The 20,045-nt window shown below is 42.0% G+C and overlaps 2 protein-coding genes across 3 annotated transcripts in view; one reads left to right on the top strand and one right to left on the bottom strand.

Moving 5' to 3' along the window:
* The window catches only part of CMSS1 (cms1 ribosomal small subunit homolog), a 338,049-nt gene that overhangs the window by 127,959 nt on the left and 190,045 nt on the right, over positions 1-20,045 (bottom strand). The window lies entirely within an intron of this gene.
* FILIP1L (filamin A interacting protein 1 like) overlaps positions 1-20,045 on the top strand; it is a 250,010-nt gene that overhangs the window by 62,617 nt on the left and 167,348 nt on the right. The window lies entirely within an intron of this gene.

Here is a 20,045-nt window from a genome sequence, read left to right as displayed (position 1 = left end):
ATCCACATGTTGAGGACAAAACCTGCGCAGAATTGAATGCGGCGGATTTTCAAATCCGCAGCATGTCAACTCTATTGCAGATTTCACCCTTTGGAATGTATAGGATGACATCCGCAGCACAATCTACATCAAAATCTGCATGTGTTACATGTGCGTAGATTTGCAGTGAAATTTGAGGTGGAAAATATATGCCACGTCAGGTCTTAGGCCTCATGCACACGACCGTGCTCGTAATTACGACTCGTAATTACGAGCACGGCCGGCCACGGGCAGCGGGCCTTTTTTCCGAGCCGTGCTCCCATTATAAAGTATAGCAGCACGGCCCGTAAAATAAAAAAATAGAACATGTTCTATCTTTTTAACGGCACGGGCACCTTCCCGTGAGAAAACGGGAAGGTACTCGTGGCTAACAGAAGTCTATGGGCCCGTTATTTCGGGTCGTAATTACAACCCGCAATAACGGGTGTATTTACGGTCGTGTGCATGAGGCCTTACCCGTATATAGTAACAAATATAAGATTTTCAGTTCATTTACTCTTTATGAATTTTTATTTGACAATAATTATTTTTTTTTTATTTCAAAATGGCAAGTCTTGTCATGATTTTATAACAGGTTGTGAAATCGATTGAAATTAATTAATAACCTATGAAAAGGAGAATGAATTTCTAGCTACTGTGATTAATGTGGGCATAGCAGAGGGATTACCCATAGGGCAAGCAGAAGGATAACGTACAAACTCAATGCGCTGGGCACATGTGGATCCAGGGTCCTAGTAATAACCACGGAGCTACTTTTCCAAATAAGCATATGTACGGGTGTCTGAAGTATACAAATGTCTGCTGGCAATCCTCTGTTACCGAGATACTTCCAGTGGTTTTGCCGAATGAAGATGCTTTAATCTCTACAGCGAATTTACAGCTCGTGGCCATTTTACATTACAGTGACCACAGAATTTTAGCATCAATGCACTATGAAATAGTCGGATTTCTCTTGTTTAGGACGATGTATATGGACACTGCATATGGAGCAGTACCTATGGATATGTCCGCTCTCCTGACATGTCCATTTTAGTAAATACTTGTCTTCCCAATAAAAAAATATAAATTGTGGAGCATCTTTTGTTAGAACTCTGTGTAGTGCCATTTCTGTGCTATTCCTCCTGGAAATGTGTAAATAAATGGACAACTGGGCATCATCATTCCCCTTGTCAATATGATTATTCCCAACACAGTCTAATTAGACAATTTCAAAGTGTGTAGGGATAATGCCCCACTGACAGAGAATGGTAACACCTAGTTTTCAATTTATTCATACACTTCCAGGAGGAATAACAGAGGAATGGTACAATTTCAAAACGGACACGTCAGAAACACTCAATTCAGAAACATAAGCAGGCAGTGCCAGACTAAAGCTTCATTTTTGAAGTCAGCGCTATAAAGTGCATAATATCAGGTTTCTACAGGGTTTGGCATCAGCCCTCTAAGGCCTAGTTCACACAGAGTTTTTTTTGCAGGCAGAAAAATCTGCCTCAAAATTCCTTCAGGAGATCAATGAGAGGCGTTTTTGGGCACGGTTTCCGCATCAAAAACAGCGCCAAAGAACTGTGTGAAAATACCCTTACAGTCCAATGACGAAACTGCAGTCTATAATCTTTCGACAGATCTGCAGGGAAACAATGCTATATCTGAAATGATCTAATATGTGATTTAAACTTCTTACAGAAGCGACGCTTCACGTTAAACTTTGTGATTTTAAAATCGATCCAAACTAATAATATAACTCAAACCGCAAGTCCACAAATCTCTGTAAAACTTTTAATGCTCTTTTCTGAAACCTTGAAATGCCTATAAAGTAACCAATGAGTAAGTGCACCATAAAAACAGCAAATAACCAAAAAAGGAAACCAGCTGAAATCTACAGACTTTAAAGGTCAGCTGTGCGCTTTTCAGCCAAGTGGTAAAGAAAGTAAAGATTAGGATTTGCATTTTATGCGCCGTAACATTGAAAGCAAACATTCATAGGGAAAATGAGATTTCCTGTTCATTTGTATCTCTATCAAAAGCATCAAGCGGACCAAGACCTGGGACAAATAACAGAATTTCAGGGCAGAGAATGAACTTTCGGAAATGTTACATGTGATAATTGATACTAAAGACATGTTTACACATGCCAAAAAGGAAATTTAGTAGACGGAACCGAATCAATTATATTAAGCGTATATAATTATCCCAAGTCCCATGTTAAATGTGCTTCCTGAAACTACAATGCCTTCTTGAAACAACCTTAATTGTGTGGCTCGGTAATGGAAACGTAAACACTCTCACAGTTCAGAATGTCAAAAGAATAAAGTACTACGGCTAGCTGGTTTATGTCTGCCGAGTACAACTATATTACCAGGAACAAGAACTCCCAAACTAGAGGATTATGAAGAAGAGGAAACCGCGCAAAGTAAGCAGGTTACAATGACTGGCTAGGAGTCCCCTAAAAACCTAAATTCTTCATTTTGCTTATATAGCACTAACATAATCCACAGCGATGTACAGAGGTTATTGCACTCAATTCCTCCTTTTTGAACTACCAGCACTTTCATAGGGAGCCAATTAACTATTTGGAGTATGGGTGGAAACCCGAGTACCCGGAGAGAACCCAGGCAAACACTAGGAGAACATCCAAACTCCATGCAGGTGTTGTCCTTGGTCGGAATTAAACCCAGGACAAGACAACAGTGCTAACCACTGAACCACTGTGCTGAAACAGATAGAAAATAATATAAAATATGATGGAAATGGTATAAAAATATATAGCCAAATCTATATAAGACAAAAAGCATTGGTTTTCCAAGAATGTTAATGTCATGCCTCTTTTATCACAGTTTCAGCATGTGTTTGTCTCCTTCAAATCATCTTTTCCATAATGAATTTACTTGCTGGTCCAGATCACGCTGGAGACATAAGAGGAACTCACACTATACTCTAGGCTCTAAGCTGGAACAAGACTGAGTGGTCAGGTACTTAAGGGGGTTTTACACTGGGCGATTATCGGGCAGACGATCGTTCATATAACGCTCATTGCCGATAATTGCCCCTTGTAAACAGGGAAACGATCAGCAGATGAACGAGCAAACGCTCAATCATCTGCTGATTGTATCATTTTAAAAAGGTAAAATATTATCGTTGCCGGCAGCACATCTCCCTGGTAAACAGGGTGACGCGTTGCCAACATGATAATAAGGCATGGGGATGAGCTATCGGAGTAACGACTGCTCGTCCCCATCTATAGCTCCGTGTGACAGGAGCCAACGACTGCCGATCAACGATGTCTCATTGATCGGCACTCGCTGCACTGTCCGAGTGTCAGCTGGTGTAAAAGGCCCTTTAGGCAAGGTACATAGAAGTAGGAGGTCTAGGAGAGGAACTACTGCCATAGTGCTTACCAAAAGGCCCAACAGTTACGAAGGCCGCTGAACTCCTTCTGCTTGGTCCAAGCCACTACAGGACCCAACATCTGAGAGAAAAAACACTGGGGTAGATTTACAAAGCAAAATTCACCAGAATTCTGGCTCAAGTTGCGCAAAAAAAGTGTGGATAAGAAGAGTCTTCAAATGAGGCAACATGATTACATATGGCCGAAAGCTAGAAGTCTAAAACCGAGAAGGTAGTTTTAGATGCTTAAGGACCTCATAAGAATTGACAAGATGACATCACAAGTCTCACTAGCCGGTGGGTGTTGTCATTATACACAGACTAGTGGCTAAAATCCCAAGTAGCTTTATTGCATGCAGACCTAGATCATTGAAAAACTGCCCCCAGCCCAGTCTACTGCCTAGTCTGTCCCAGCCTATTGTATTCACCAGGAAATCTGGTATAAGGGCCTGTACACCTCAGCATTGGCTTTCCATTCTGGGGTTCCGTCAGAGGTTTCCGTCGGGTGAACCCCGCAACGGAAAGTCAAACTGAAACCACAGCTTCTGTTTCCGTCACCATTGATATCAATGGTGACGGAAACATTGCTAATGGTTTCCGTTCGTCACCATTCTAGCAGGTTTCCGTTTTTCTGATGGAATCAATACCGCAGTCGACTGCTTTATTGATTCCGTTGTTAGAAAGGATACCTGCCGGAATGGTGACGAACGGAAACCATTAGCAAGGTTTCCGTCACCATTGATATCAATGGTGACGGAAACGGAAGCTGTGGTTTCAGTTTGACTTTCCGTTGCGGGGTTCACCCGACGGAAACCTCTGACGGAACCCCGGAACGGAAAGCCAACGCTGATGTGAACAGGCCCTAATAAGTACCTTTTATTATATGGAATCTGTCTGGAGATTTGACTCCTAAAAACTCTTAACACCGCTAAATAGGTGCTGGGGAAACAAGTTCAAACATCCCCATGTATGCATCATTAACCAAAAATACATAAGAAAATGATCTTTTATTCACTCACGTGCCTTGTGATACTGAATCATTAAGTGTCCGCGGGGGTTCTTTCATCTGTGAAGTTTCCAGAGTTATAAGCGGACACACCTCCCCTCTGCTCTTGATTGTCATCTCCTGGAAAAGACGCCTGATGAGGCAGGAAACGCCGATCAAGAGCGGAGGGGAAGGGATTTACTGCTGAAAATGCAGGACATGTCACAGATGAAAGAAGGTTCAGCGGAAACGTAATAATTTATTAGCATACGACGCAGGATATTTAACTTGTTTCTCCAGCACCTATTTGACCGAGGTGATCACTGTATATAAGGGAATCCTTCTAAATTGAAGAAGTGGGCACTAATTCTACCCAATGTACGACATTCCAACCGGTATGCCAACAACCCAACTGTGATTTAATATGTAGGTATACGAAGATTCCAATGAAAGTCTTGTAGCGGAGCTATTCTCCTCTAAAAACATTAATCTCTCTGTAGTATGGTGCCGTGCAAACTCAGCTGTCAGCACAAAGCCGTATATAAAAAGGAAATAGATGTTGTTTCTATATTCCCCAGTAAAGGCTGCCTACATAACTACACCATATTTCATATAAAATGCCACATACCACTTCATCATGTGCATAAATATAAAAAACATTGAAACTGGAAGATAATATAACAAACAAATCACTAGCATAAGCGCACGCTGATTTACAGTACAACAATCCATCCGTCTGCTATGGGCCAGGGCACACTGTCTGGTATGAATTACACATCATTTACTATATAGACAACGGACAAATTATCTACAGATCAGATTTACCAAGTACAACTTGGTAACCATCATGTTACTCGTACTTATAATTTACTATAAAATGTAATTGTCTAATTCTCCCGAGGGCTAAATTGAAAACTTCTTTGGCAAGATTTTGTCAAATTAAAATATTACATTCACATCAAGATTAATGGAAAATGAAATGAATATTTAAATGCCATTTTGGCTCCATCAAATTCAATTAAAATCAAGTATTCATTAGATTATGTCATGATAGGTTTGGGGACTTTATTTTTAAATTTACTTACAGGGGAGCTGATAAAATATTTGTTGTCACAACTGAACACCATGATTCAAACTAAACTGTATGTAGAAGTTCACACTAGTGTTAGAATGCAGCATGGTGCTTTATTTCTAGTGGCTGACATAAGCGATGCAGTATACGCATAGAAAAGGATGGAAAAATACCAGAATCACCAAAATGTCGGGTGACCCCCACCCCAAAAAGGGCATATGTTAAAGGAATGTACTCCTAGTACAACTACTTCAAATATAGTGCTTTATTTGAAAGGTAGTGTGAATTGTACCTGACGGATTAACAAACGAAAGTGCCAATCTTTCAAGATAAAAAATACTGCTTACATTACAGCCTTAGATATTTTATTATTTTCCCTAAAAAAAATATAAAAGCAGTATGGCCAAGAAAAATCAGCTTAAAATAAATGTCTACCTTTTAACACCATGTCGTTATGAGGTCCAATATTCTTTGTAGACTAAATTTATAGCAGCTGGAGTTCTGTTTTTCTGATAGAGTTCTAAACCCTCTGTATAAAGTAAAATTACAAAAAACTGGCTGCCTGCAGCTTCCACAAGAGGGAGATAGACAAATTTTCTTTTTTTTACTTCAATGTTATAAGTTGCATACATTAAGCTCCCCCTAGTGGTGAATAAAGGCAGGTCAAATACCTATTATTTAACACTATGCTCACAATGTAGCTCAGCATAAAATAAATGGAGCTCCAACCACTATCAACATGGATTATGAAAATAAGTGGCAAACGTTTTTTGTTCAAGGCTGGACATTCGCTTTAATTAAAACTGTTGATTATACAATTATTGAGTTTTATTTACAAAAGGCGGAACCATCCGTTCAATACTGAAATTCAGTAACCATGACATATAATAATTCCGCCAACATATTTTGCAGCGCTTTACAATTCAGAGGGAACATGTACATAAAATATCAGACATTACATAGCGACAAAACTAGTTAACAAATTAAACAAGAAGAGTGAGGACCCTGCTCGCAAAAGCTTACAATCTATGAGAAAATGGGGGCCACAACGTGTAATAAGTTCTTGTTTAGTCCAATGGGCCGGCCATGTTCCATAAACATGGGGTAGTACACAAAAAGCTGCATGAGCCGGTCACCAGCCAGTGTCTGTGTATGACAAACATGAAGTGCATTAGGGTGCAAGGGATACTGCTGAATGTGGGGGTCAAGTCCTCATGACTAATGTAAAAGGGGGGCCAGGGAAAGGAGTTCAATTAGGAAATGCTATAGGCATGTCTAAAAAGATGTGTCTTCAGGATATGTTTAAAACGGTGGATGTTGAGAATTAATCTGATTGTCTGGGGTAGCGCATTCCAGAGGACGGGTGCAGCACGAGAAAAATCTTGGAGATGGGAGTGGAAGGTTCGGATTATGGTGGATGTTAATCTAAGGTTGTTGGCAGAACGTAGAGCGCCAGTAGGGTGGTAGACAGAGATGAGGGAGGAGATGTAAGGAGGTGCAGCACTGTGGAGAGATTTGTGGGTGAGAGTAATGAGTTCACATTTTATTCTAAAGTGAATGGGCAACCAGTGCATTGACTGGCACAGGGTAGAGGCATCGGTGTAGCGGTTGGTCAGAAAGATGCATTCAGGATACAGTAGATTGGAGAGGGGAGAGTTTAATGACAGGAAGACCGATATGTAATGAGAAGACGAGAGTGAATGAGACCTGTATCCGCACATGTACAATCCTCTACATGTAGAACTGTGCGGCAGTCGATATTGGAATCTTTATCTACATATGAATGTAGCGCACTATAGGACATTACATTTGTAGGCAATGAAATACCAGCTACAACAGCTGCAATTGATGTTCTTGTCTCTGTAAAACATAAGACAAATGTTGCCGCAGACAGGGTTGATAGATTGTTATGTTTAATGTGAGCCTTGAGCTGCACGACTAGAAGTCAAAATTGTGTCAGTTCAAAACTAGTAATACGCCGGGTCATATGGCTCTAATGTAAACCAGCCAGCTTATATCTAGTAAAACAGATAGTTTACGGAAACAAATTGCTTCTTGATTCAACATGAAAGCTATAAATGCTACCTCCAGAAGCCATGAATTTGGCATTGTGGATGGCACATAAACCGTTTTAATAAGGGAGCTAATATGATCGCTGTCAAACCTAATACCACACATAAATAAGTACTAGTAGTGCTACACTGCCATAGATTCTCCTCCATAGAGGTCAATGTTAAATGAAGTTGTGGGTTAGAGCTTATGTACAGTTCTTGGAAAGGCTGTCCACATACAACCCCTGGCAAAAATGAAGGATGTTTGCCCAGCTTTTTTACTTCATAGCAAATACACAAATCAGAAAAAGAGAAACCGGATCCAGCGCTGGGTTTAAAAGGAAGTAATATTACAACTTTATTCCAAATATATTAAAAAATCCATATACATAGGGGTGGATGCATCAGATAGCTGGCCTACGCGTTTCAGACAAATTGCTTGTCCTTACTCATGGTGAGGTTCTGAACCATCTAGTTTCTACTTTCTCTAGAACAGCGTTTCCCAAACAGGCGTCCATAGAACCTAAACGGGGTTTGCCCAGAGGACAGCAACAACCCTTACACAGCACGCATGGGATAGTTGTACAGCTTGTCAATCCCCCATGGTAGAGAGGTTGGGCATTACTGCTCTAGTATGTGGTTTTAGCTTTCAACATGCTGATACTTTGTAACAGTGAGATTAGTACAAAACCCCATAAAATGACACTCCCACTAAAAAAACTGCTTTTGACCAGAGTTGAGGGGCAAAGTCTAAACAGATGGGTCTTACCTAGATTTTAGCAAACCCTTAAAGGAACAGTGTCACGGGAAAAACATTTTTTACATCAGTTTGATTTTAGTGTTTTATTAAAAACGTTTATATTTATTTGTGTGTTTGCGTTTTACTTTTTTTTTATTTTTTCACTTTTTCTTCCCTATGGGGGCTGCCATTTTTTTTTTCCATTTCTGTATGTGTCGATTAACGACACATACAGACATGGAATACGGCAGCTACAGTCCCATAGTGAATGCGAACGGGGCCCGTTCCATCCACTATGCTGTACGCCATCTGTGTGGGAACAAGTTGAACTGTGCGCCGTCCGGCGCCATTTTCCTGTAGACCGGAAGTCGCGGCTGGACAGTAAGATTACTACTTCTGGACGCGGCTTCCGGACTTGTGCACTTGGAGCGGCGGTAGCAGATGGAGCGGCGGCGACTGGAGCAGGTAAGTTATTTCTATGTATGTTCGTGTTTTAGTGTGTGATTACTACTGTATGTAAACCTACTACACTGTGTGTTAGCTCAAAAAATGGCGACACACAGTGTAGGAGGTTTAACCGTTCAATCCCCTCGTTTCTCCAGACACTAGCCAGGATAAAGGAGCGGGGATTCTGAGAGCTCACTAGAGCGAGTGAGTTTTCTCAAATTTTGCAGCATAAAGCAATGTGGTTGCTTTACCACATGAAATGCTGCAATTTTGGGAATTGCTCCATCTAGTGACCAGCGCTGGGAAAGATTATAAATTAGAATCTAATTTATATTATTTCCTGACTCGTGAAAAAAAATAAAAAAAAATTTGAACAATGTTTAATCACCTATACACTAATTGTTTAACTAAAAAAAAATATACATTTTTTTCTAGCGTCACATTCCCTTTAAGGGCGCATTCAGATGAGCATAATATTCGTCCGTGTGCTGTGCATTGAAATCACTCACAACACACTGACCTATGCAATTCAATGGGGCCATTGACACATGCGTTGTTTTTCACGCAGCGTGTCGCTGCGTGAAACTCACTGCATGTCCCATATTGGTGCGTTCTCGCGCACCTACTCGCTAATTGAAGTCTATGGGAGAGTGAAAACCATGGACTGCACACGGACGACATCCATGTGCTGTCCGTGTTTCAAGCATCAAATAGGTTGAAAAGCAGAAAAAAAATAAAAAATAAATAAAGTGCTTGCACGGGCGTGAAAAATGCATGCTGAGTGTGCAAAGCACACTGATGCCAATACGCAACGCACATGGACATGAAACGTAGGAAAAATGCTGCGTTTTAAGCGCGCAAATCGGACGCGCTCGTCTAAATGTAGCCTAAAGGAGACCGAACTGTGTTGCTGCTGTGTTTAGTTCACATAGGATTGCCTAGACTTACTATTGTAACAAACACTTAGGTCTAGTTCACACTGAGTTTTTTTGCAGGCAGAAAATGCTGCTTGGAAAAATCAGCTCCGGTTTTTTGCACCACACGCATTTTTTGCGGCATTTTTTTATTTATTTTTTTACCGCTTTCTTCAACAGGCAAAGGAAAAAACAGAGCGTTTTTTCCAAAAAACACGTAAGAAAATGCTTCGGCTGTTCGCTGCATTTTTTCCATCCCCCATTGCTTTCAATGGGGAAAACGCCTCAAGATAGGCCATGTCACTTTTTTCCCGCGAGCATTTTTTCCCGCTAGCGGGAAAAGAACGCCTTCACCTCCCATATTAAGATGGAAGTTTCATACGCCAGTCTCAATAGCAAGAAAAGTTAGACTAAATTCTGACATATTTATTAAGAGGTAAAGGCCTCCTAATAATTGTGTTGCATCTTTCAGCCGGGTGCCACAACTATTGCGCAACTACCACAGCCATGCACCATACATTCTTCCCACGTCGCCCATTAAATAAAAACCGCACATACTCCCCTCACCGCTTCTCTTCTCCCTGTCCATATCCCTTCATCATTCCAGCGCCGCTCATACAAGGTCATGGCGCCGAGCAGCGTCAAGGCCTTATATGCGAACCCGCACTTCACCATCATCAGTGCTGCATTGCATACAATGTCCTGGTGTTTTATGAGGCGCACTTGAATGATGAAGGTAGCCGGACGGGGATAAAAGGATCAGAGAGGCGAGTATAAATTTTATTTTCCAGTACATCCCTCATGACAGCACTACAGGAGGTTGCCCTCTTGACCTCTGTAGGGACAGGAAGACAGAGAGGTTAAAAGGCCCCTCCCACCACCCACTTGCCAGTGTTCTTCCTGTCCCCACAAGGGTCAGGAGCAGAGAGCGTCGCTCCTGTATTAGTGCAGGAAAGAAACTCGGGCAGGGGGCAAGATCGGGGGGTCCGTGCACTCCCCCTTCTCTTCCCCCTAAAACCCAGGCTAACACCCCTCATACGACGGGTCCCTTAGCTCCCTCCCTAAGACACCTACCGGAGGAATCCTAGGCAGGGTTCTGGTAGTGTGTGGGGGCTGGGGTTTCCCAAGCAGGCTTTGGCCGGACCGCAGACCAGGCGGGGACCGGCAGCTCCATAGGCATGGACGCACCGGCAGGGATCCTCGCTGCACCGCATAGCAAGCCTTAGCGCCGGCTATGGCGGCTGCACTCCAGGTACACGCTGGACGAATAGCCGACCGGAAATGACGTCGGGCTACTTCCGGTCCGCAGCCATCTTGGAAGGCGGGAAATTCAAAACGCCCGCATTTAAAGGGACACGCACAGGTATGTAGTTAGAGCTGATAACTCTAACTTGGATTTATTTTTTGTGGATTGCATATTGCATTGCCTGTTACCTGTCGCGATATGGAACTTCCTCGTCCTGATGGAACTCCAGATATGTCCCAGGGTCACGTGAGTCTCACCCTTGGGGAAGGGTATGATCCCTTATGTATGTACGCCATACTTTACCTACCTTCTGTTTTCTCTAGGAAAAAGATTTCTCTCAGAGACAAACTGATAAAAAGAAGGTTAAAAAATGTGCGACTTGTGCAAAAAAATTGCCAGAGTCCCATAAAAAACAATTGTGGCAGGATTGTATTGCCAAAATACTAAAGGAGGAACAACCAGCGTTCATGTCCGAACTTAGGACTATGATTCGTGAGGAAGTGGGTCAGTCAGTAGCCTCCCTCGCCCCTCCGCAAGAAACTCCCTCACACTCCCGGGCAAAAAGACCACGGATTGAAGTGGATCAAAAATATTGGCCTCCTTCTCAGGGGTCGGACTCTGAACAGGAATGCTATTACCTATCGGAAGATGAGTTAGAAGAAAGAGAGGAACTCTTACCTTCAACTTCTTCCACTCAAGAGAAAAAAAATTTCTTCTCTTCCGAAATGTCGGATACCTTAATTCAAGCAATATGGGAAACTATGGATATTCCCGAAGAGGACCAACCACATACCATCCAGGATGAGATGTTTGGAGGTCTAACGGAAAAGAAAACAAGGGTTTTTCCGGTAAAGGAAAATCTTAAAAGAATGGTGACAACTGAATGGGAAGATTCAGAAAAAAGGCTCTTCATTTCAAGAGATTTTAAGAACAGACTTCTCTTTGATCCAGAGGACACTAAGCCTTGGGATTAAATCCCAAAAGTAGATGTCCCAGTAGCCAGGGTTGCTAAAAAAAACGCAATCCCATTTGAAGATTCCTTTCAGTTGAGGGACGCCATGGACCGAAAGGCAGACGGACTACTGAAAAGAGCGTGGGAATCTTCCTCTGCCTTGATCTCAACTAATATCGCGGCCACATCAGTAGCAAGAGCAATGTTCATATGGCTAAACCAGCTAGAGACCCATTTGATGATGAAGACATCACGACAAGAGCTACTAGAATCTCTACCTTTACTAAAAATGGCAACCGGATTCTTAGTAGACGCTTCAGCGGAATCTATTAGATTTGCTGCCAGGAATGGGGCTCTCTCAAATTCTGCTAGAAGAGCATTATGGCTCAAAATGTGGTCAGGAGATACTAAGTCCAAAAACAAGTTGTGTTCTATCCCATTTACAGGGTCTCTGATGTTCGGTCCTCTCCTTGATAACATACTGGAGAGTGCAACAGATAGAAAAAAGGGGTTTCCTGAAGAGAAACCAAAAAAACCCCCTCAATTTGGAAGATTTCGCCAACAGAGGGATCCTACTTCACAGAACTACAGCGGGAAAGGGAAGTCCGGTCGCTGGAGTTACCCCAAAGGAAAAAGGGGTCGAGGATATCTCCCTAACCCAAATAATTCATTCCAGCCCTCAAAGCAATGACGCCAAGAGTGTGGGGGGAAGACTCCTAAAATTTTATCCCGAATGGTCGAGAATAACCCAGAACCCCTGGGTTCTAAAGATAATAGAAGAAGGATACAAAATAGAATTTTCCTCCATTCCTCCAGAGAAATTTCTAATAACCCAGTACCAAGCAAAAGATCTTCATCAGATACTTATCCAGGACGTCCAGAAACTACTCAGATTGAGAGCCATTTCCCCAGTTCCCCACAACGAGATATGCAAGGGCCACTATTCGAAAATCTTCTTGGTCAAAAAACCAAACGGTTCCTACAGGACAATAATCAACCTGAAGGTCCTAAACAAATGGTTGAATTATCGGAAATTCAAGATGGAGTCTATCAGATCGACTATTCCTCTAATAAGGGAAGAGGCATCAATGTGTACGATCGATTTAAAGGATGCGTATTATCACGTTCCTATCCACCCTGCGTACCAGAGATTCCTCAGATTCGCAATTCAGGACGGTCCTTCCATTCTCCACTTCCAGTTTGTCTGCCTCCCCTTCGGCCTTTCCTCCGCCCCCAGAATTTTTACAAAAATTATGGCAGAGATCATGGCATTCATAAGAAGTCAATGTATAGTAATTATCCCATATCTAGACGACTTCTTGTTGACAGCAGATACTCCGGCTATCTTAGTCAGTCATCGGTCACAGGTTCTTTCCCTACTACAAGAATTGGGATGGATAATCAACTTTCAGAAGTCGAGTCATCCTCCCCAGAAACAGAAGGTCTTCTTAGGAGTACTGCTGGACTCCTCCCTTCAACATTGCTTCCTCCCAAGAGAGAAACAAATACTCCTACTGGCAGAAGTAAGAAAATTTTGGGGGAAAGACACCTGTTCCATAAGGGAATGTATGCGGATGTTGGGAATGATGACGTCTTGCATCCAATCTATTCCATGGAGCCAATTTCACTCCAGACCCTTACAGAATCTGATCTTGTCCCGGTGGGATCGAAAACAAAACTCCCTGAATTTAAAAATTCAAATTTCCGAGACTGTGAAATCATCCCTCCTGTGGTGGCTCTGCACAAACAACATAGACAAGGGAGTCCCCTGGAGAACTTCTCCTTATGTAGTGATTACCACAGATGCCAGCAAACACGGCTGGGGGTCAGTAATCCAAGACCAACACTTTCAGGGCACATGGACTGGTCAAATGAAGATGATGTCCTCAAACTTCAAAGAACTAAGAGCTGTATGGGAGACACTTATAAGAGCTTCACCCACCATAAAAGGGAAGCATATAAGAATTTTATCGGACAACACGACAGCAGTGTCCTTTCTTCGCCATCAAGGGGGAACAAGACACATTCTTCTTCAGGCCCTCTCTGCACAAATTTTCAGTTGGGCAGAAGAAAATGTCCTATCAGTCACGGCAGTCCACCTAAAAGGCTCAGAGAACCTATCAGCAGATTTCCTGAGTCAGGAAAAAGTAGACCCAGGAGAATGGTCCCTAAACATGGAAGTCTTTCGGTCCCTAACCCGAAATTGGGGTTATCCACAAATAGACCTGTTTGCCACGAGGAAAAACACTCAAGTAGAGACATTCTTCTCCCTAAATCTCAGAGACAACCCATTGGGAGTAGATGCATTGTCCCAACACTGGGACATGGATCTGGCCTATGCCTTTCTTCCGTTTCCTCTAATACCAATGGTGTTAAGAAAAATCCAGGAAGATTTGACAAAGCTCATCATTATTCTTCCCTATTGGCCGAAAAGAAGTTGGTTTCCAATCGTACAATACCTAGCGTTGGAAGATCCTATCATGCTCCCAGTCAAGGAGAATCTTCTCTCCCAGGGTCCCTTATTCTTCAAGGGAATAGAGACTCTGAAATTGTCAGCCTGGATCCTGAAAGGCAGATCTTGAGGAACCACGGTCTGTCAGACGAGGTAATTTCAACTATCTTATCAAGTCATAAAGAAGTTACCTCTAAAATCTATCAAAAGATTTGGAAGAAATTCTGTTCCTGGCATGGAACCCCAAGACCAGATCCCTTTTCTCCCAACATTGCGAAAATCCTAGATTTTTTACAATCGGGATTCAAAAAAGGACTTAGCCCTAGTACCTTAAAAGTACAGATTTCAGCCTTAGGTAATTTTTTTAACACTCCTCTGGCTGAACATCGGTGGATCAGAAGATTCACCCAAGCGGTCTCTAAACTGAAACCTTCCCTAAAGAAATCCGTTCCTACCTGGGATTTGAATGTGGTGTTAACGACTCTTTGTGAGCCCCCCTTTGAGCCGCTCGACGAAATTAGTATGCATTTTTTAACTCTAAAAGCTGCATTCTTAGTCGCTATTACTTCAGCAAGAAGGATTGGAGAAATCCAATCTCTGTCAATCATAGAACCGTACCTAAAAGTACAAGAGGATAAGATCATCCTAAAGCTGGACCCCTCCTTTATTCCAAAGGTATCTACTGCTTTCCATAGAGAACAAGAAATAATTCTACCTTCCTTTTATCCAGATCCCAAAAACCAACAAGAAGAAAAATTCCATTGCCTGGATGTCAGGCGAACAATTCTTCAGTATCTGGATAGAACCTCCTCCTGGAGACAAGATAAAAATCTATTTGTCCTGTATGGGGGAAAGAATAGAGGAAAGAAAGCCTCAAAAGGCTCTCTAGCGAGATGGGTAAAAACTACCATACAAGAAGCCTACAAGTCCCAAGGACTATGTGCCCCACAAGGCATCAGAGCCCATTCAACAAGGGCAGTCTCGGCATCCTGGGCAGAAAGAAGAGAAGCCTCTATGGACCAAATCTGCAGAGCTGCCACTTGGTCAAGCCATCATACGTTTTACAAACATTATAGGCTCTATGTTCTGTCCGATACGGATTTAAGTTTTGGACGGAAAGTCCTTCAATCCATAGTCCCGCCCTGAGCATTATAATCTGGTATTGCTCCTGTAGTGCTGTCATGAGGGATGTACTGGAAAATAGCAATTAGACCTACCGGTAATTGTATTTCCAGGAATCCATAATGACAGCACCCTTACATCCCTCCCTGATTGAATTCTGATTTGTGCAATTAACATGTCAGTTATTATCCCTAGAAATAAAATAGGGTTGCATCCATCCTGGTGTAGTAATTGAAAAACACTGGCAAGTGGGTGGTGGGAGGGGCCTTTTAACCGCTCTGTCTTCCTGTCCCTACAGAGGTCAAGAGGGCAACCTCCTGTAGTGCGGTCATGATGGATTCCTGGAAATACAATTACCGGTAGGTCTAATTGCTATTATTTTTTATTTAAGGCCTCAAGCACATGACCGTGTTTTTTTTTCCTTGTGCTATCCGCAATTATTTTTTTTGGGGGGGGGGGGATTAGTCTGATCGAGGGGGAGTACAAGGCCCAGCGCAGGCCTCTACTGTGCTACACCCCCATACAGTGAAATCTATGCCAGCTAAGAGCTTTCCACTATAATTTGCTCCAGTAATCTGGTGTAAATTATAATAAATTTGTTGAGCTGTAATGACCAAGCCCCTTCCCTGAAGCCACGCCCCCGTTCCACAAAAGTGGAGAGGGTGGCGCAAAAAGCCCAAAAGTTGCAATCTGCACTGCAGTTTTCTGGCCTAGAACAGTTAATAAAGTTGTGAAATGTATTAGTTCAGTACCGGTTTGCACATAAGGATATAAACAAGAATGTTTCCATTCACTGACAGCAAACAAATCTTGAAAATGGTGAGAAATTGAAATAATATTATTAGAAAGTTGCAGAATTCTTTATATGAGACCTCATGCACACAAACGTGTTTCTGCGTCCGCAATTCATCCGCAAAAATGCAGATGAATTGCGGACCCATTCATTTCTACGGGCCAATGCACATGACCATGGCATTGGCCGGGAGCACGGACCGCAAAAAAAATAGGACAAGTCATTATATGGGAAATCAATGTGTGAACGGTCCGTGATTAGCAGACAGCCTGCAAATGACACTACGCAGCCGTCCATGCCGTAAGCATGAGGCCTAAGAGAAAAATTATTGGCACGCTCACCGTGCATCTGAGAATTTTCTATCCCCACACTGTAATCCTTTTGGTGCCGTAAACTGGAAAAACTAAGTCGGCAGCAGGTTAGACAATAAATGAAGTTCAGAAAAAAGTATCGTCCAACACTGGATCCAGTAAAACAAAATTCATAAACTCTAAAACAAGGTAAAAAAAAAAACATTCCTAGGAAGAACGCTTACGCGTTTCGAACCATGAGGTTCTTAGTCATAGCTAGCTTCCCAAAGCTTTCAGTTCAGGATTTAAACAGGTTGGAGGAATTCGTTATATACAATGAATACAGATATCAATATATGCTTACACACACGCTCCTGTATTTCATGCCATAATAGATTTTATGACAACATATTATTTCCAATAAATAACGAACAACAAAAAAAAAAAATCTGTATATACTGGTTTTGATTTCAGTACATGGTCATAGTACGATATGAGACATAATGCAGAGTAATTGTCTGTGAATGCTTCAGGAGTCTACAGAAAAAAAGACGTCCACATGTGTCAACAGGTTTGACCCATATTTAGTAAAATCTGACATGCCATTAAACCATGTAAAAGTTGAAAGAAACTTGATGTCCCATTTACCTCAGCGAGGCCAGACGTGTGATTTAGGCTTTAGGGTCTGTGGTATGTGCCGTCTGTTAGTAATTACCAATATTAGTCCTACTCGTCTGATAGTATATGGACTGTAATCCCTAAGCATCACTAATAGAATAATGTATAGAGATCAGGGAAGGTGAAGGCGAGACAGACTATAGCAGCCTACATGATACAGGTAACAATGACGTCACCACACATTGCTATTTTCTGACTGAATATTGAATTCATTTCCCAGAAACACGTAACCTTACTGTAATTAGTTTTTAGTTAATCAAATTAAATATCTCAATTGACTTAGTTGCCGTTTCCTTTTTAAAGTTACTGACATTCTTTACGTATAGATGTATGTTTGCGTAAAATAAGGAGAAAAATCTCCAGTAAATATAAGTCATTGAGTTGTCATTCTTTATCGTGCTGTTAAAAATGATTTTCCATTATGACCACCATTACACCTCTCACAGAAACGGTCACCCAGCTTTTCCACACTCCCGAGTGGCAAATCTTCTAAGTTATGTAGTAATAAGTAAGGGTCCCTTTATCTGATATGGTCCGTGAAAACGAGCACCACTCAACTACATAGTTCATTGATCGGCGCTCGTTTGCTTCTTTTACAAGGAGCAACGATTCGTTATGTCTGGCAAGGAGCGATGGTTACTACGATCGGTCGTCCCCATACATTTTCCATCAGGTTGGCAGCACATCTCCCTGCTTACACAGGGAGATGTGCTGCCGACTATCGATCTTTTTTTGGCCGCATAAACGAGCAGATCAGCCGAGGAACGAGTATTTGCTTGTTTAACGGCTAATCGCTGCCTTGTTTACAAAGAACAATGTTTGAAAATAAGCGTTTATATGAAGGCTCGTTCGCCCGATCATTGGCCTGTGTAAAAGAGCCTTTAGCAGAGTATTTATCACTATATACAACTAGGAATACCTGGGTAGAGACTAGTGTGGGAGCTGCAATGGTGGCCATATTGGTTGCCAGCAGCCCATGGTCCACTACAGGGGAAGTATTTGGCGTAATTAAACTTCCCAATGCAATAACAGCGGTGATTCCAGGAGCCGGACACGTGGGTATTTGAGGTGACGGTCTGTAGAGAATCAACCTTATAAACTTCATAAACTTTAACAATTTTAATATATAAGAACATGTTAAAAGGCAAGTTCATGTTTAGGCAAAAAGTGACTAATAAAACAAAAACTTTTAGAGTAAACGTTCTAAAAATGTGGTTCCTGATCTTGGGGCCATAACATTATATGTCTGCATTTGATCAGGCAGCTATAAATATGAGTCGCATGCATAGAGGTCAACATTAAAACTACTTAATACAAAGACTTGAGTCGCCCATATAAATATGGATCTTTTGGCCATTTAATCCATATTAAGTATACAGACACATCAAAAGGTAATTTTTTTTAAAACCTAGGACAAGGGGATTGTGGGATATCGCTCTCCCAACTATTTTTTTTACCCTCTCTATCAGGTTACTGACACTAATCTGCAAAATTAGGCATTGTCCTCGCTAACATCCCATGCTTCAGTCACCATGATGAGGATGAGAACAATACAGTTTCCATGTAAAATATGAACACACACAACCAGCGATGGTTTAATTGCCACATTGGCACAAAGATTTGATTAGACGAACGTTCTGATACTATAAAAAATTATCTTTAAGCTTCCCATACCAGGATATTTCAATATAATTTGAACTATTTTTCTAAGAATAAGATGTATCCAGTCACAGAACAGATAATTCTTAATTAATTTTGCCCTAAATGTGAAATTTATAATGACTTTTTTTTAAATCAAACAAATCTTACTGATACTGGTTAGCCATCCTTTAACTTCATTAGCTTGTGCCATTCTTAAAGAAAAAATATCAGCAGTTTTGAGCCTTCTAAACGACTGAAAGCGCTATATGGAGGAGAGGGAGGGCAGTGCAACCATACCGGTTGTTTGAGAAATCAACATTTTATTCTCCACGGTGCCACCATCACAAGTTCCGCAGAGGTGGCACCTTGATGTTCAAGTTCTCCAGGCTCCTCAGTGAACGCTGCCAGTCCCTCCGCTCAGCTCTGGCAGTTCTAGCGGTCTCCTGATTAGAGGGTAGAGCTGTCACTCAGAGCAGTGAGGGAGGGCTGGCAGCGTTCAGTGAGGAGAGCCCGGAGGACTTTAACATCAAGGGGCCGGCTCTAGAGCACTTGTTATATTGGCACAGGGGGCGTTAAAGGTTAGTTTCTCGGTCTTCCATGACCAACACAACTGGTATCATTACAATGTCCTCCCCCATCTCTATATAGCGCTGTCAGCAGCTTTGAGGGCTCAAAACTGCTGACAGCTATCTTGTGTATGGTCAACTTAAAGGGAATCTGTCGGCTAACAGAAATTTCTCCTAACTCTACCATAGACATGCATGCTCAGTTAAGCGTACATGGTTTTTTCCAAAGGGGACTGGGTACTCTTCTGGCGGTGGCTTATCTTCCACTGGACTAAGGATCCAGCATGTTTAAATTCAACATACACAAAACTTCTGTCCCCCCCCCCGACATCCGCTGTGGTCGGGAGACCCAAAACAAATGAGATCTCTTATCTTATTTATTTTATCTAATGTGTATGGCCAGCTTTAGGCAGAAAATCCAAAGTTAATGTCGGTTATAGTCCAGAGCTGTATTCACAGTTCAATTGGTTATTATTGGAAACAATCAACAACCTTTTTGCAAGACAGATTACTAAAACCCGAGCTAAGCTCAAATAATGCTGTGGGAACGTTTTCCTAAATCTGATTACCGTACAGTACCTGGTTTAAAAGGCTGTACTTAAGAAAGCAAATCTCTACAGCAAGCTCTGTGCAGGCATTGGGCCAGCAAGGAATGCTGGAAGAGGTCAGTACTG

The sequence above is a fragment of the Rhinoderma darwinii genome, chromosome 2 (assembly GCF_050947455.1).
Source record: "Rhinoderma darwinii isolate aRhiDar2 chromosome 2, aRhiDar2.hap1, whole genome shotgun sequence".
Lineage (NCBI taxonomy): Eukaryota > Metazoa > Chordata > Amphibia > Anura > Rhinodermatidae > Rhinoderma > Rhinoderma darwinii.
The sequence above is the reverse complement of the archived record's forward strand: the minus strand, read 5'-3'. Positions and strand labels throughout refer to the sequence as shown.